General features: G+C 46.7%; 1 protein-coding gene across 8 annotated transcripts in view; it reads right to left on the bottom strand.

Annotated features, from left to right (window-relative positions):
• The window catches only part of MGAT4C (MGAT4 family member C), a 485,991-nt gene that overhangs the window by 356,832 nt on the left and 111,203 nt on the right, over positions 1 to 17,956 (bottom strand). For 6 of the 8 annotated variants that reach the window (XM_048500311.1, XM_048500308.1, XM_048500313.1 and 3 more), the window contains exon 2: positions 15,783 to 15,878. The gene's annotated coding sequence lies outside the window, so the exon portion shown is untranslated. Of the gene's footprint in view, positions 1 to 15,778; positions 15,879 to 17,956 lie in introns of all 8 variants that reach the window. The other 2 variants (XM_048500314.1, XM_048500309.1) reach the window with 1 other exon arrangement.

Genomic DNA, 17,956 nt, shown 5'->3' with positions numbered 1-17,956 from the left:
AGAGGCTGAGAGGGGAAAAGACAGTTGTGACCAGAACTACAATATCAGAAGCTATGAAGCAGAGTTTTAGGAGAATGCTGAAGGACTCGTGGTAGAGCAGAACTGGAAGGCTGAGACTAAAAATGAGAGTGGAGGAAAGCTTTTCCCAGATGAAATTGAGGAGAGCTTGCATCATCTACCTAGCCTCAGGAATATAAGGTTTATCTTGAAACTGAAAGCTCTTGCAGGTTAGTTACCATATATCTACCATTATTTTGCCAATGGTCTTTTCCAGAAAGCAAAAACAAGATCAGTTTTTTTCTCTGTACAGACAACACAAGCATTGCCAGTCAACATAGATCTTTTTCCCCACCTGCCATCCAGTGAAGCTCTTGTCAATTTCATAGTTGTGCCCACCATTTTGTGTCCTGCTGCAGAGATTCTTTTGCCTCTGACATTTGGTGAAAGTTTCTCATGCAGATTTCCTCTGCTTACAGCTCATCTGCATGTGATTTTGCTGCAAAAGGTACATGAATGAAGTTTGTTTGCCTGGCAATCTCATGCATGTGTTTTTTTTTCCTTTTTTTGTTTTGTTTTGAGGGGAATGTTTGAGAAGCTACGACAGCACAACATGAGAATCTGTAATATGCACATATTCAATTCATTGTAGCTTCACATACATTTTCCATGGCACAGTAGGATTCAAACCCAGGCTTGCTTAGCCTCTCAGGGGTGCACCTTCAGGATATGTAGAACCAAAAAGGGAGAAAGAATGAAAAGCAAGAAAAGAGGGAAAGAAGAGTGGGTTCTGTTGACTTGTGCAGGCCGTCAAAACAGTATGTACTATTTAATTTAGCTGCTTTTAAGAGTCAAATCCCAGGATGACCCAGAGAATTGTAACTACATGTTTGTGATCAGATGTCAGTGCTGCCATGTCAGTGCTGTCACTGTGCAAATGCAAATTGTTCACAATACTGCTTGTGAGCAGATCTCTGAGACCATCAAATAAGAAACTCACCTCAACAAAAAAAAAAGTATTTTGAACAAGGGAAGTTCAAATATCAATAGTAATTTTAAATGTTTTCTGATTTCTTATAATACATGAACTAGCAATATACCAGGTATAAGATTAGATTCACAACTTGGAGTTTCTCCTAGATTCATTGCTGCAGATGGTGAGACTTACTTGCACAATAAATACACCACGACGACAGGCTGGAAAAGGAATGGGCCGCAGCCCGTTTATTGAAATATCAAACATAACAGCAATAACTATATACAAAAGAGCTGGGCGGCAAACGGGTCGCACATCCCATCCCATCATATGGGACTGGCGGGAAGGGAAGCCCCAGAGATAACACTCCTTGTTTCCACCCTCTTCCCGCCCATGCTGAGGAGACGGGCACCGGCTAAGCCCCAAGGCCGCACACAGCCCGTCCTCCTGCCTTGCTTGCTGGGGTGTTGGGCACCGGCTAAGCCCATGGCCGCCTACCGGCCCGACCCAACCCCACTCCCTGGGGTGTCGGGCAGCGGCCCGGCCTGCCTGCCTGCCAGCCTGCCCGCACCACCCCCCGGCCCATAACAGGGCACAAGCCTGGGAGCCCTAGCCGGAAGGCTCGTTCTCTCCCCAGATGTGCGACACCGTTGCAAACCCGCCACGAGCTGCCCTCCCTCGCAGCTCACCGCCCAAGCTCCTCAAGCCTGAGCCTGTCCCTATCTCAACCATCGGAGGAGAGTAAGTTGAATGGACTGAAGCCACATGTCCAAACCCCATTGGGTCAGGCGGACGCCATCCGGCTCGAAGAAGTCTCTGTTGTCCCGGGAGATCTCGGAGTGGTCCGCCACCGCTCCCCCAAGGGAGAGGACCACCTTGGCGGCCGCCTTGTTGACCTTTCTGCAGGCCCTGTCCACGGCAGTGGGATCCACAGCTCCCCTCCAGTGGACCCGCTGCAGCATCTCAGACCAAACCAAGGTCATACCAGGCCGATGCCTGGCAAAGCTCCGAAGTGTGGTGGCCATCGCACACCGCAGGTCAAGGCCCGACCTGGCAGGGAGGTCCTCCTCCCCCAAATGAATGACCAATAGGTCCGGTGTGGCCGACTGGAAAATATATTCAATTATTATGGGCTCCAGCTCATGCCACAGCATGTGCCCCTGCCCCATCCACACAATCCTCACGTGCGCCCCGAGTCCGAGATGTCGGCCCCAGTCCGAAGTGCAGGCGTATTCTTCAGCACGGTTGACGAGGCTGTGCCCCACGACCCACACCTGTCGATAGACAGTCTGCGGCGTCCCTGGAGGCACTGTGGAAAGAATTAACAAGTCAGGTGTGGGCGAATGTACGCCCGAAAGGCCCCGGACCGCCACCTGTCCAAAGCGCAAATGTCTTCCTGCGTCCAACCATCCTGTGCCGCGGCCGTGGCGGCACCTATCCTGAAGGAGTGCAGGCCAAATTTAGCGGCCGGCAGCCCAGCCCGGGCCAGGCATGCCCGGAACACCGCCAGGAACTGGAACCTGGTGAGGGGGGACCCATCCTCATGCACTTAGAGCATGCCACCGACCCGTGGCCTGTGCCGGAGCCACGTGATGAGTGGAGGGATGGGGCAGGAGGCGTCGCCCGGTAGGGCTGGCATGGTGACCCAAGCACCATGACCCTCCTGGTCGGTTTTGAAAGAGCCAGACACGCATAGACCAAGTCCCCAGACAGGACTAGGTGCTCCCTTTGCAGCCCGGTGCTGGAAGGCCGATCCCTGGTGGGGGCGACCAGTTCCCCGGGCCTGAAAGCCCCATGGTGTGCCAGGTGGAAAGCGGCTGTGAAGAGCAAGCGCTCATAGCGTGAAGCGCACACCTGCCGCAGTACCCCGGTGACTGCCCGAAGCACCTCCCTGGTGACTGGGTGCCTGAGATCCCTCTGCCTAGGGCCGACCCTGCGCCAACCAGCTACCAGCCGGCGCACGACGAACGCCTTGGTAACGTCCGGAAAACCCGAGACCCTGCAATAGAAGGCGATGCCCGCCAGCTGCACCCCCATGGTGCGGGGGTGCATCCCCTGCCCATGGAGCCGGACAGGTACTCGAGGAGGAGGCCCGTGTCCACCCCGCCGCGGACATCCCTCCCGGTGGTCACGGCGAAGCTCACGAAGTCCCGCACGACTCAGTCGTACTGCCTGCATGTGGCCGGTGCCAATGAGTTCAAAAAACCTGTGATGACTGCTCGCTGCCAAGGTTCCAGAGGGACTCCGGCACTGTCGCCGGGAACAGCTCCGCCCCGGGGGCCAGGCGCCGAAAACGATCCACCTGCTGGCGAGATAAGGCGTCAGCAATCTCATTCTGCAAACCTGGAACGAAGGCAGCTTAAAAGGAAATGTTAAAAGAGAGGCAGGTAAGAACCAAATTGCGAACCAAGCGCATGACCCGTGCCGACTTGGAGGACTGCCTGTTCACCTCACGAACCACAGCCTGGTTATCACACCAGAAAAGCACCCTTCAATTTTGCTGGTCGTGGCCAGACGTGCACCGCCACCAAGATGGGAAACAGCTCCAGGAAAGTGGAGATCCCTGGTGATACCCCTGTGAATGCCAGGCCGGGGGCTAGAGACCTTGAGCCCACCGCCCCGAAAAGTAAACCTCCCAAAACCAAAGGCACCGGAGGCGCCAGAGTGCACCTTCCGCAACTCTGCCGGGTTCCAGAGGTGCCTGCCACAGGGAAATGCCGCTGAAGCCCGGGCGAACGCCAGCCAGATTCCAGATCCTCCTTCAGGACCCCCCCCCGGGATACCCTGATGCGGTGATCAGGGGCTTTGCAGCCCGACAAGGACCTAGCCAGCCGAGAGCAGAACGCCTTGCCAGGTTTCACCACCCCTGCAAGCGTAAATAAAGGTGGGCTCCAGTAAGGATTGGACCTGGCGCAACCCTGCATGTTTTTTTTTTTAAAATGGAGCACGGATTGCAGCAGGGTGGTGAGGGCCAGGAGCTTATCCACAGGGAGCCAGGAGATGCCTTGAACCGAGTCCAGGTGGAAGCCCACATAGCAGAGGGCAGTGGAGGCCCCCCGCTGCCTTGTTGGGAGCCAAGGGGACCCCCAGCCTGTACGGGTAGGGCCTGGAAAGCCTGCAAAGCAAAAATCACCACATTCCCTGGTGCCCTGCCCGCCGATGGACAAAAAATCACCCAGACAAAGAGTCACCACCCGGAGGGCACTCCTTCTGCTGAACGCCCAATCAAGGAACGCGCTGAAAGTCTCAAAAGCTGCACAGGCAAAAGAGCAGCCCATGGGCATGGCCTTGTCCACAAACCAGCTGCCTTGGAAATGGATGCCCAGCAGCTCGAAGTCCGGGGATGGGCAGGAGCCGGAAAGTAGATGGAATGTCACATTTTGCCAGAAGGGCACCAGTGCCACCTCGGTGAGACCCTGAGGCTGAGGAGGGGCGGGTGGTTGAAGGGGTCACCATGCGACCGCCCCGGATTTTCTTGGCAAGTTTGTCAGCCACCACGCCAGGGGAGTTCTCGGACCGACTTTTAGTTGTCCGCCTGGTACTCCGGGCATGTGGGCCCCGGTAGATTTGAAAAACCAGAGGAGAAACCTGCACCTAGCAGGCACGCTGCACGCCTGTCTGGGTAACGCTGCAGCCACACCAGCAAAGGCTGAAGGCGAACAGGTGTGGGAGACAGCGACTGCAGCGCTGGGGAAAGTCGCTCAATGGCGGGGGCGGGGGCACTGCTTTGACCACCGGAAACTTATTTGTGGCCCGGCGCCGGGAGACCGGGCCTGCTCTGCTGGGAGCTCACGACTTGGGGCAGCCTTACTCTGCCATGACTGCCAGAACAGTTAAACAAACATGCTCGAACCTGCACTTGGCTGGCTGGCGTTTACCGGTTGAATTCCCAACAAAGCACTTTACCGCCTGGAAAGCTCTGGCGGATTTTACCGGGGTGATGGCCTCGACGGCCCCTTTCACGTCGGCGCTGGACGCATCACCATCCAGGTATGGTCGCGGAATGAGATCCCAGCGGAACCGCCTCTTGTGGGACGCGTTCTTCCCGGATGGCATCATCGTAGGCCGGCTGCTGCTGGCTCGCTGGCCAGCGCTCGAAAGCTCGCAGCACGTCGCACATGTGGGCCGCCAGGTGCCAGTTCAGGGGCAGGCGGCCCCGACGCAGGGCCAGGAATTCAGTGAAACCCTGCAGCCAGTTGCTGGGGCACTGCTGCCGCCGGGTCCCGCCGCCTGTCCCCGGCTGCCATGGCACGCCCTCCCGCCAGGGAAATCCTTGAATGGCGACATAGTTCGCGTCGAAAGTGCTCCGCTTCCCGGAGCTTCCTGGGGAGGTGGGACCCAGGCGGTGGTTGCCGCTGGCCGCCCTGAGCCGGGCTTGGAAGGGTCACGCCCGCACTCTGCTAGTTGCTCTCGCATTTTGTGATCCAAAATGGGAGAGCGGTACGTGTTCCCCTTGGAACCAGAATTCCCCACCTGGGCATCGCTGCCCCTCGGAGGACTCACCCGGCGATGAAGAGAGCTGGGAGACCGCCTGGAGGACCGGGAACGCCACGATCAGCTTCCTCCTCCTGCTCTCTCCGAACGCGGGAGGGTTAGTGATGCTGCCCACTGATGTGGGACGCCGCTTTCTGACCAGCGGCGAGAGCTGGTAGCCCTCCGCCGGGCCTTCGCTCGGGAGGTGCTCGCCTGGGCCACGCCGGGCAACCGCTGACGGCTCCGCCTCCCCTGCACCCAGCAGGGGGGGACCGGAATCGCTGTCCACACCGGCCGCAGGGCCTGGCGAGAGGTGCATCAGCCGCATCCGCTTGCTGCGCACTAGGCGATCAGTGCCCGCGCTGCCGGCCGGCTCCGTAGAGGCCGCTGGAGAGCCCTCCCCCGCTGGGAAGGGGTGCTCCACTGGGCCAGCAGGCCTGCCCCGGCCAATGGGGGACAGACTCCAAAGCCGCAGCCGCCAGCGCCGCCGCTGCACCAACTGGCCTCACCACCGGGCCGCCTTCCGGAGACCCCTGGCCAGTCTGGACCCGAACCCTATTTAAGAGGGCTCGAAGCTCTGCCCCGGTTCCTTTCGCTCTTGCATTCGCTTAGGACCCAAGCGAAGGACCGGCCAATGCACCAGCAAGGGAGAAAAAAAAAAAAAAAGAAGGGAATAAAAGTGAGAACAAGCAAGGTGAGGAAAAGTCGGAAAAAAGGAAAGAAAAGGCAAGTTTAGAGGCCGCAACCAGTCTCCTTCCAGGCCTTATGCGAGACGCCAACCACACCACCACGCCTTGCTGGGTCTCGCCGCCGGGAAGGGCGCGGACCTGGAGAGGCGTCTAAATATACCCAGGCTCCTCCCGCCAAAGCGGCTGGGAGCCAATCAATGCACCCGGTTCTGCAGCATGCAATTCCTACCTTGCAACCCCTTATTTTGCTGCGCTGCTCACCCCAGCAGCAATGGCTGCCCCTGGTTATTCAGGTGCATCTTATTTGTCACAAGTGAAGTTTAAAATCCTAGTTGTGGCTTATAGAACATTTGTTCAAATCTTGTTGATGCATCTGCTGTAGGATTTCTTGAGGTACAGGATGGGGCCACAACTGAACAGTTTCAATACAGCCTACATATCATTGCTTCTCAACACCATTACTTTGTTCCATTACTTTGTTTTATCAGATAACAAAACAAAGCAGCCAGTATCAATGCATCAATAGCTATTGTCTTGGGGGGAAAGTTGGGTAAGGAGGTAATTGAGTTCATCATCCATTTAACATTTGTAGACTCCTTCAAAGGATTTTGGAGGATGTGACTACATCTGAATGATTTCACAGGGGAGATAAATATTGATTAGGAAATGGAAACCCCCTGTTTATTCTAGGTCCATTTCCCCACATTCCACATGTTTTAGTGCCTTACATAGGTATTCCATTAATTCAAGGGAGGTTGTATTGCACAATTATGTTTCAAGTAGTAAAGGAACAAATACATAGCTTTGATTAATTTCCGTTACTATTGCTATAACAAGAAGTCAGCTGGGAGCAGACTGAAATGTGCAGAATTCTTTATGGGTCACATTTTAAATTCTAAAAGTTATAGCTGTTTTCATACACAAAATCTGATTCATACAGACTTCCATTTATGCTCATCTGTTGGCAAATAATTCTTGCTCTCAACTACAGAATAAAACTTGGACAAACTAAACCTAGTTGCTTTAGACTGTAGCAGTCAAGTGATTGGTCTGTAATATTCTGTTTCATAGATAACTAGAATCAACTAGGTTGTAATTGAGACAGGGGGCAGGGCACATGGTGAGCTCCGGAGCAGTGAGCATGAATGCCCTGGGCCAGCTGGGTGGCTGATCCACACCTGGCCTGATTGTGTGATGTGCGCAGGGGGTGGAGCACGCTCCCTATATATTAGGCAGCACATGGTTGTTCTGGCCTTCTTCGGCACCTGGAGCAAACTGACCCACCCACCCTCCCTATTTGGGCAGGGTATGCTGCTTTATTTTGTCGCAGCCTTGGTGGTTTGGGCAGAGGAGTGCATCCTTATGGGGAGGCTGAGCATCTGCATCGGACCTCCTCACGATTGGGGGCCTCCATAAGAGGCTTGGGGTGGGGTGGGGTGGGGTGGGCTCCTTGCGCATGCCACGGAGGCCTCTGCAACTGATCCCGACACCCCAGAAGGAAGGAGGCCACAACGGGCAGGCACCCAGGTGGCCCAGTACCTCTCTGTCAATATGTCAATATGGATTGGGGTTGGTGCCAGGGTCAGCCAGAGGTGCTGACCGGCCGCAAAATGGATGTGCTTCTCTTGCTTGCCCAGCTTTTGCTGGGCAAGCAATAAAAAGGGCTGCAGCCCATTCTAATTCCAAGACGTGTTCTGTGGTTATTCACCAGACGGAACCTCTGCACATCTGGGCGCAATTGAAGCTGTTTATCAATATTTGTAATAGTTTTTTTATTGTTGCAACTGTGAGTCCATCAAGTAAATGTATAATGATCTAGTTTAGTTTAGTTGTTTTATTAAAGTTATATCCCACCCATTCCCAACCAAAGTCCAGCTCAGGTTGGTTAAATACCCAAAGTAGCAGGCCTGGCCTGGCTTCTAAAAGCATTTACAGTTTTAAAAGGCTGATATGCTTCAACCTAGTTAGGGCATGCTATTTCCTCCCTCACCACTCCTGTCAACTGTCCAGAACATGAAATACTCCTGAAATTTGGAAAAATAAATGTTCATCAGTCTTAGAATTTCAGAACTGTTTTGCTTCATTTTGAACATTCCTGGACATAACTGTGCCAACCCAAAAAAATGAAATTTCAGGTATAATTTTTGTTCAGGTATGTCCTAATGAACAGCACTACAACACATGTTTTCCTAAGTCCTTCCTCAAGGATCATTGTTATTCTAGGCCTCTACTCTACCTTATGGCTGGGAGAGATTTGCTGATTTTTTCCCCCAAATACACCAACAGTGGCAAGCATCCCCCCTTTCCCTCAATGTAGGTCTATAAGACAGTGGCCAATGAAAACATTAAAACACATATAGAAAAACATGTGTAGAAATATACTAAACAATTAAATTGATTAAAACAAATATCTGCCCCACTGTCCTTTGTATGAATTACCAATACCATTGAATGGAAGGCCTCTGTCCGATCAAGGTAGCTCTATAATATACCCACTCATTTCAAAGTATTTAGAAGGGTGTAGCTCTGCATGAGGCAATATTGTTAGTGTATTAATTTGAAGGATCAGAGATCCAAAGCTAGGAAGTTGAAAAATTAAAATCTTGCTTAGCGACAGAGGTACACATCTTCAGGAAACATAGAACAAAACACATACACAAAGGAAATATTTTTGTCTGTAGAGAAATCATCTAGGAGACAAATTGTTTTGTATGCATATTTTTCTTCTTCAAGATTAGCTAATCAAGAATGTAAGCAAAGTATTTAAATTGTAACATTTTGTCAAATGTTTAGCTTTACTATTGCAACTTGCAGACAGCTTGTGACCCAAACTATCCAAATGACAAGCATGTTCATTCTGTACATTGATACACTGTGACAAGAAAAAAATAATTAACTTTAATAAAACTATTATAGAAGGGAAAACCAATATTGTCTTCTTTAATATCAGATGGGATTCTATCACTAACCTTTATCATTTCTTCACTTTATACTCTCTTTCTCTCTAGTGGCAGCTTGATCACATTATTTCCTGTCTGCTGTTCTCAACAATCAGTTAGCTTTTTAAAAAAAGTGTACATTTGCAAATCGTCTATCTGTACGAATATACCAGTTATTGCAATATCAGCCATATTTTGAGCTGGAGTTATAACCTTAAGTAAAGCAATGACAAACTCTAGGAAGAAAAGAATTAAGAACCTAGCAGATTATGTTGCTATCAAACTTTGTTACAAATATACATTTCCAGGAAATGAGTTCACCATACAGCAGAATTGAGACTATCAAAATATCAACAAAGAAGGAAAACTGGATGAAATATTCAATGGTTTTTCTCAATAAGAAAGCTAATAAAGAAAGTTATTGCTGGCAGTCACCCATTTTAAAAGGGAATACAACTGTTTTCAAGCTGAGCAGTGCATTTTTTTTCTCCATTGACCAAAATTCCCTGCCACTGAGTAACTGAACTTAATTTCTCAGTGTCAACACATCTGCTAATCCCAGATCTGCTTTCTAGGCTGACTGTATTTAGTTTTACATGGAATGAGCTTTACTTGGGTGGGTGGAACCAATATATCAAACAAGGAGATTTCACTCTCATACTTCCCTGACTAGAAAGGAAAATCACAAATTGGCTGCCTTCCTACTTATGTCACAGTTAAGTGGGAAATTGCCTTTTTATTCTTCTTCGTCTAACAGGCACACTGTAGGCAGAACATGAGTATAAAGCTAGGAATATCATAGCAGTTTTTTCACAGTATTATTGGTTTTTAAAATAAATGCTTCAGGAGATGTATTGGCTTTCTTTCCATCCCTTTTTCATAAGTACCTGTTCTCATCACTTAACGCTCTGTTTTCCCACAGTTTCAGCATAAACTACAAAGTAATTCATAACCATTGGTATATAGAATTGCTAGACATCTTTCATTTTAAATGGGCACATATGTTCACAGCTAGTGTGAGCTTTAGAGTCAAAGTAGAAGCAAGAAGGACCATAGATCTAAAACAGTCTTTTAAAGCACAATAGTGGTTACAGAAGCATGGTTATCCCATTAACATAAAATGGGGAGGTGTGGGGTTAACACTTCTTCTTCCACACAATTTCACTAACTATGAACTAGTATTAGCTTCCTTGTGCTAGATTTTGATTTGGAAAAGTGTATGAGGCTGAATACATAAAAGCAGCCCTGCTAGATCAGACCAGTAGTTTATCCAGTCCAGTGGCTAGACAAGGTTTAAAACTTGTCCCTCATATACAGACCTCAAATTAATCAGATCACTATAAGGTTGCTTAAACAGATGCTAATAAGATTTAATTATGTCTGCTTCACCTCCTAGTCACTGCCATTTTATACCAATAGGCAGCCATACGCATATCTACTGGAACACTTTGGAAAGCTTGTTTATAGTTGTGCTGCAATCCATTCTTACATATTTGAGCTGGCAACTCAGGCTACCCTTTCCTTCACCTTTCAGGCACTGGATAAAGTCAGGGGAGAGAATCAGTTAAACATGTTAAAATTTTAAAGTAGGAGAACATGGGCTATCCTCTCCAAATATATATGCCCAAAATATACAAATGTTCTTTGCTTGTATACATTTGTCTGACCAAATATCTGTCAATAAACATGCCAGTATACAGAAACACTCAGGTAACAGTTAGTCACTAAAATTCACAACCAGCTGATCTTGTTTTTCACCTGAAGATACATAAAGTGAAGTCCCACATCAATTGACTAATAATATTCATGTAACCACTGGTAGGATGGTAGTGATAATTAGAAACACAATATCAAATATTCATCATTTTAAAATACAGGGTACATTTCTCTCCAGAATCTGCAGTTCTATAGCACTTGACTTCTACTGCACTTTTCAGTATACAAAGCAATTTTACTACTCAGTCACCTCTGAGTGACAGATTATGTACATTCAAATGCCCACTTGTTCATGATGGGCATACATCCAGCCACACACAAAGATAACTACAGTAAACTGGACACAGTGCAAAACTTAAACTTCCACCGTAGCCTGAGTTTAGTGCAAAGTCTACCATAAAACACTGAGCTAATGGAAATGAATTCTGAATCCCAAATTAAATTTACTTGTAGCATAACAAATTCTTTCCAGTTTCACACCTGAAGCAGATGGATGCCAACTGCATCAGTAAATCAGCCCTTTCAAATTACAGTGGTTTATGATGCTCATCTGCATTTTAATTAGACATACAGGGTTTATTCCTGGAAAACCTCAAGAATGCCAATATTTGCCACTTGGAAATACATGGGAGAGTTCACAGTAAATCAAATAAAATATTTAGCACAATTTCATTTTGCCTATGATTTCATTTCCAAGTGCATATTCCATAGTTAGAGGTATCAATATTTTATACTAGCAGTGTCATAATTAGAATACAGTTGGATTAGAATGCAATCTGAAACCAGGCACCTTGAGGAAAAAGAAAAGGCAAATGGTGGTAACCATCGTTTTTGAGGCTGAATTGATCGCATGCCTCCCTCCATTCACCTGCTGGTGACAACCTTTGCCCCATCAGTAGACATAGCTTTAGCTATTGCCATGTACTCATTGCCTGGCTGTCCCATCTCACAAATGGACTTGGCCATCACAACCTGGAAATTTGCAGTCCTTATACCCAGAGTTCCCTGAGAGTAGAAAATCCTCTCAAGCAGGTAAAGCGCCCTGCCCTCCATATCTTGGGGGAGGTATAGGAGCCTGGTGTTTTTGTGAGGGGAGGGCCCTGGTCACCATTAAGTTGGGTGGGGAGTGCTTAAACAGGAACCCACAACCTGGTTCTTGGAATTTATACAGATTTTCAATTTTCTTAGTAGACTTCCCAAGCTACAGAGGGCTTAGCCCAGTTGTTGTCTGCTATGTCTAGGAAAGCCTTGAACATTAGAAGGGACACAGAGTTCTTTCCGGTGGAATAAAGGCATCCCTCAACAGGATCAGCTGACCCATCTGATGTAATGATGAGAGTCAAATGCAATGGCCAAATGAATAACCAGTTCCAAGCACATGGTAAGATGATCAGAGGGTGAAATCTTCAATGTCTGGCCAAATTTATCCTCAGGAGATGAAGCCAAAGCCTTGTCAGAGTCCTCATCTGAAGAACCCCTAGGGTTTGCTGATATGGGATCAAGTGAGATGTGATTGGTGTCAGGCAAATACTTGTCATCATGACACTTGGAAGAATCTCAATGTCAAGACAAAATGCAGTATCAATCAGAGCTGGATGAATCCAGCTTCAAGGACTTAGGGACAGCCAACCTTGGTGACACTGGTAAGGGTTAGTCAATGCCTGGTATTGAGTGCTGGTTGACTGGTGTTTGTGATGATGACAGTGTGAGTTAGTGGATTCTCAGTGTCAAGGTGATGTCTGGTGTCAAGGGCTCTCAGATGGCTGATTCTTCTGGCAGCAATCAAGGACCAGAAGCAATGGTCTGGACATGGATTGAGAAGATCTGTTCCTGCTATGACTATGAATAGGACAAGCTGGATAAAATGATGTGTGATATGGCCAAGATCCATAATAATCCCAGGCAGAAGCATCATACAGCTTGCTATAACTCCGAGAGTTCCTGGAATTTGATATATGGTGGAAAGACTCGCTGGACACCCAACACAATTAGATTTGAGCATTTGCCTGAGTGGAGCAGTCGCAAGAGAAACCACAACTTGTACCAATGGAAATTTCTGCAACCTCTCTCCTCCCTCATTCCCTAGAGGGATACAGTATCCCACAATCAGTGTCAGGATCAACTCCAGAATGATGGATGGCAATGACTGCTTCAATGGGCAACATAATCCCTCAAAAAGTCAAAAGCTTGTTGACTACTTGTTGAAGTCGAACAACAAGGTCTATCAGGATCCATATTGGGAGGTGAAAGTGATTGACAGCTCTCTGCAGCTCAGTGCCTTTCAATTTTGGCATTATCAATTGCAGCACTAGATGGCAAATCCTGACCCCATGGGAAATTATCCCTTGGACAAGGACTCCCTTCCGCAGTCAAAGGCCGTTTACTTGATGGTGGGGACTCCCTGCTCACCTCCATGACATTGGAATGGGAGGAACAGCTGGTGCATCAACTGGTGGATCTGAAAGTGGCATCCTTGCTTGAAGAAAGTGAAGGCAGAGACCAAAAGGATGATAGCCCCTTGGCAAAGCTGGCAACTTACTCAGTGGAGATCTGGGCATTTATCTCTGGGCACAGCTAGTGGATTTGCAGTGAGGGAAGCATTCCCTCTTTACTGGCCTGAAGCACTGTTTTGCCTTGATGAAGGGGTAGGGACTGAGACTTGTCAAATTGGCCTGAAGTGGTGGTTGAACAGTTCGAGATAACCACTGAAAGGGTCTTAGATGACTTAGCCCAGGCTCATATGGAAATATCTGGCACCAAGGAGAATTCATGCAACATAATGAGGCAAGCCTTCAGGGTGAGCTAGGCACAGGCATTGCATGAGGCCAGGTTATGCCTCCCACTGTGGCAAAGAAGACAGTCTGACATTTATTATTCTCCATCTTCACTCTACACTTGGAGCACTTTTTGAAAAGAACTGGAAATTTTTCTTCACGTTGAAGCCAAAGAAAAACAGGAACACCAAAAACCCATGTCCTCTCAATGGGGTAGCAAAAAAGAACTGAGGGGATTGGTCCTTCCCCCTCTGATCTTGTGTCCATTTCAACAGGACATCTCCCCACCTACAGCTCTGACAGGAAGGGGGAGAGAGCACTCTGTTCCTACAGGAATGCCTGAAGAAAGCTTGATACTTTTCTCTGTGACATGCTTCTAAGTCCATGAAGGTCAATAGGCTTAGAAGGGTACAGCTCTGTTAAGGATTGTATTCTTCATATCCTAAATTCATCTTGGTAGAGCTTTTTCAACAAGGAGATTTCATCAGAAATCTTTTGAAAAAAATATTTTTTGTAAAAAATACCTAAGCATAGTATAACATCTTCATATAATGTCACTGTCTGAGACCAGGCTAAGTGCATTTTCTGGCAAGAAATCTTCTGTTCTCATTATTGGGAGTTTTGCCTATTGTTTTTTCTATTATCCTTTCTAATTATTGGGAGTTTTATTATTGTGTCAGAAAATATTAAACATAAATGCCACATTATCTTTAGAACTATCCTGTAAAAAGAGGGAGCACTCACTCAAATGAAATTAGTCCAGGATTCAGGGTATCCATAATGTGCTTTCAAGCCCAACTGTACACACAAGAGTTTACAAAGTTCCTTTCTGCACAAGAAACTTACAGTGTTTTCAGGCTGGCGATAAAACCTTTCCTCTATTGAGTTCAACATTATTTTCTCCCCTTTAGTTTCAAAAATGTTTCCAAGCAGCCTTTTCTACATTTTTAAAACCCCTTTTACAACAATCCTTTTGTCTGAAATGTTTCCAAGCCAGTTTCCCTCTCAGCGTGGTGATATTTACAATGTTTTATGGTTCCTGCTGCTGTTTTCTGTGCCTCTTGGTGCCATTTTTTCACATCCATCTCTTTCCTTTCCCCTCACCACTTCATTTTCATCCTTTCGGATTTATTTATTTTTTTGAATGAATTTACAAAGCATCAATTTTGAATGAATTTACAAAGCATCAATTAAATAGAGCAACAGAGCATAGAAACAGTGAATCAATGAAGCATCATTTCTTTGAATAAGCAAAATAAATTAAAACCCTCGTGGCAGCTATGAAATGTTTGGAGGACGTCAGTGCGGACAAAAATTGTGGTAAGGGAGGATCGAAAACATTTTGGAAATATTCTAGGTGACTTGTGTGGAAAGGACCATAGTCTGAATTTTAAAATCTCAGCGGAACTCACTATACTTTGTGATCCAAATATTTAAGAGTTCATCTTTCTACCACTAACTTGTCATTTATAGTGCCATCCTAAGGTACATGTCTATTCAGTGAGATGTACTTTTAGGACAGTGTTTTCGGGTTGAACTTTTCTGATCCTCTTTCTGAGACTGTAGGGAGTTTCTTCCACAAATTAGGACCATAATTCCCATCAGTTCCCATCGTGCTATTGGGCCAATCACGGTGCTGGTAGGGGCTGATGGGAATTGTAGTTCCTGAACATCTGGAGAGCCGCAGGTTCCCTACCCCTGCATTAGACTATGGGGTGGGCTGAGAAAATGTGGTACCATGGGAGTCCTTGGCTTTTTATGCTGTTAACCCTATGCTTGTGTATTCTCGTTTTTAGGCTAGCAGTAACTTTTCTCAACCTTCAAGGCAGTCAGCATCTGGTTCTTATCTCTGTTTTCATCTTGGAGGCTTCTCACAGCCTGAAAATGTTTTTAGTGATTTCACCCCACTTGGATGCCAAGGGAGGGGGTGGAGGGTGTTTGGGAAGGGAATATTAACCAGAGGTTGTACAGTTGAAGTCTGTTCCAGCAAGACTTGCTTGAATTCTGCTCACAATGTTCTTGTCAATAAACCAATTTATGAGCCAAAGAATCTAGCTATTGCAGAAGGTCGACAGATCTTGACATTTAACAAGGCAATATCTTCTTTGCTTATATGCATTTAATTCACAGAAGATCATCACATTATTAAAAAACACTCCAGTTTACAATTTAACAAATACACTAGACATTAAGTGCTGATAAGTGTTAAACCACTTACTTTTTTGCTTCTGCAGAGATTTTAACCATGGTGGTAATGCAACTTAATAGCATTGCATGGAGGAATCCCAGCTGCTGTTGTTATCCTAACCAACATCTAGGGAGGAGAAAGGAAAATTTAAAAAGAAGGTTCTTCAGCGAGTATAAAATAACAACAAACTAGAGATAGAACTAGTTACTGAGATAAACATTTCCATTTTTGACTGAAAATTTATTTGCAAATCTTGGAAAATAATGACAGTTTAAGAAGAATTGTGTTCATACAGCCATTAATGGTTTTTAAGGCTCTAGGTTTTTTAAGGCTCTATCTGGTGACAGACAGAGCTCAGAGAACCTTCCAGTCTCATGGAGCAAAGGATCTGGGCAATTCATTCACTTTCTTTTCAGCTGAATGAGTGAGATTATTCATTGGCAGAACAAGCCCTTAAGACTAGTAAGACCCACAGCTGCCCCCATTCATGTGAAACATTTACAGAAGTCATATAAGGAACAGAAATTAATGAAGGCAAACCAGTGGCTCTGTTGATGGTGCCAGCAGGAGCAATTTGGATTCTGGAACTGTGGGCTAAGTCTTCTGGAAGATGGCCTACTAGTATACAATAGATCTCTGCTATCAAGAACATGAAAGCATGTCTTTGGCAGGAACTTGAAAAAATTCATCTAGAGAACTTTAAACTGATATCACAAGGGAAAGAGATTACCTACTCAGGGATTTCAGTGAAGGAGCACTAATTAGGAGCACCAATGGTGTAGTGGTTAAGAGCAAGTGCATTCTAATCTGGAGGAACCGGGTTTGATTCCCTGCTCTGCCGCTTGAGCTGTGGAGGCTTATCTGGGGAATTCAGATTAGCCTGTGCACCCCCACACATGCCAGCTGTGTGACCTTGGGCTAGTCACAGTTTTACGGAGCTCTCTCAGCCCCACCCACCTCACAGGGTGTTTGTTGTGAGGGGGAAAGGGCAAGGAGATTGTAAGCCCCTTTGAGTCTCCTACAGGAGAGAAAGGAGGGATATAAATCCAAACTCCTCCTCCTCCTCTTCTTCTAACAGCAGAGGTTCTTCTGGAAAGGTTAGGTCAAATGGAGAGAGAGGTTTGAAACTTCAGGTGCCTATATCAATGCCAAAAGTTTGGGCAATAAGAAGGAAGAGCTCAAGCTTCTAATGCAGACAGAAGGGTGTGAATTACCTGACATTACAGAACCTTGGGATGATTCACATGACTGGAATGTGATAGTGGATGGACATGAGTTGTTAAAAAAAAGAATGAATCAAGGAGGCAGAGTGGTGCTGTATGTGAGGACAGGTTTTGATTAGAGAAATATACTGGAAAATAATGGAGGAAGTGGGTGATAGCCCAGTGGAAAGTATCTGGGTGAGTATAAGGGAAGGAAGGACAAACGACCTGACCAGGATGAGAAGGTGGATGAAGCCCACCTTGAGCAGTTTAACAGTGTATTCAAACATAATCTTGTAGTTGTGAATGACTTCAACTTCCAGACCTGCCTGGCCTATAAATTCCTTTTTCAAATAGGGGAGAAAGTTATGACAGGTTCAACCATACTCAACTTAATATTATCCAACAGGAAAGAATTAGTAGATGGGGTGGAGGTGATGAGGATCTTAGAGGGAAGTGATCATGTTGTCCTAAAAATTGTTTTGCTGTGGGGGCCCAAGGAAGTTTGTAAAAGTACAGGTAGTCCCCTGCAAAAGCACTGGGTCATTACTGACCCATGGGGTGATTTCACATCACAGTGTTTACTAGGCAGGCTTTGTATATGGGGTAGTTTTCCATTGCCTTCCCCAATCATCTACATTTTACCCCCAGCTAGTTGGATACTCATTTTACTGACCTCAGAAGGATGGAAGGCTGAGTTAACCATGAGCTGGCTACCTGAAATAGACTTCCATCAGGATCAAACTCTGGTTGTGAGCAGAGTTTTGACTGCAGTATGGCAGCTTACCACTCTGTGTCATGGGTTTCGTAGGAATTTTGTAGGCAAATGTATATATTAAATTTTTGTATGGCAGATGTCAATGAACACAGGGGCATGAAAAGAGTCATTCTATAGGCAAGAATGCTGGAATGGAATGGAACAAGTAAAGAGTGGTCTCTCCTAAAACTAAAGCTCTTACAAGCTCAAGCCATCACTATTCCAGCATGATGGAAACATGGTAG

This window comes from Sphaerodactylus townsendi, linkage group LG06 (assembly GCF_021028975.2).
Source record: "Sphaerodactylus townsendi isolate TG3544 linkage group LG06, MPM_Stown_v2.3, whole genome shotgun sequence".
Taxonomy (NCBI): Eukaryota; Metazoa; Chordata; class Lepidosauria; order Squamata; family Sphaerodactylidae; genus Sphaerodactylus; species Sphaerodactylus townsendi.
Note: the sequence above shows the minus strand (reverse complement) of the source record. Positions and strands in the feature narration are given on the sequence as shown.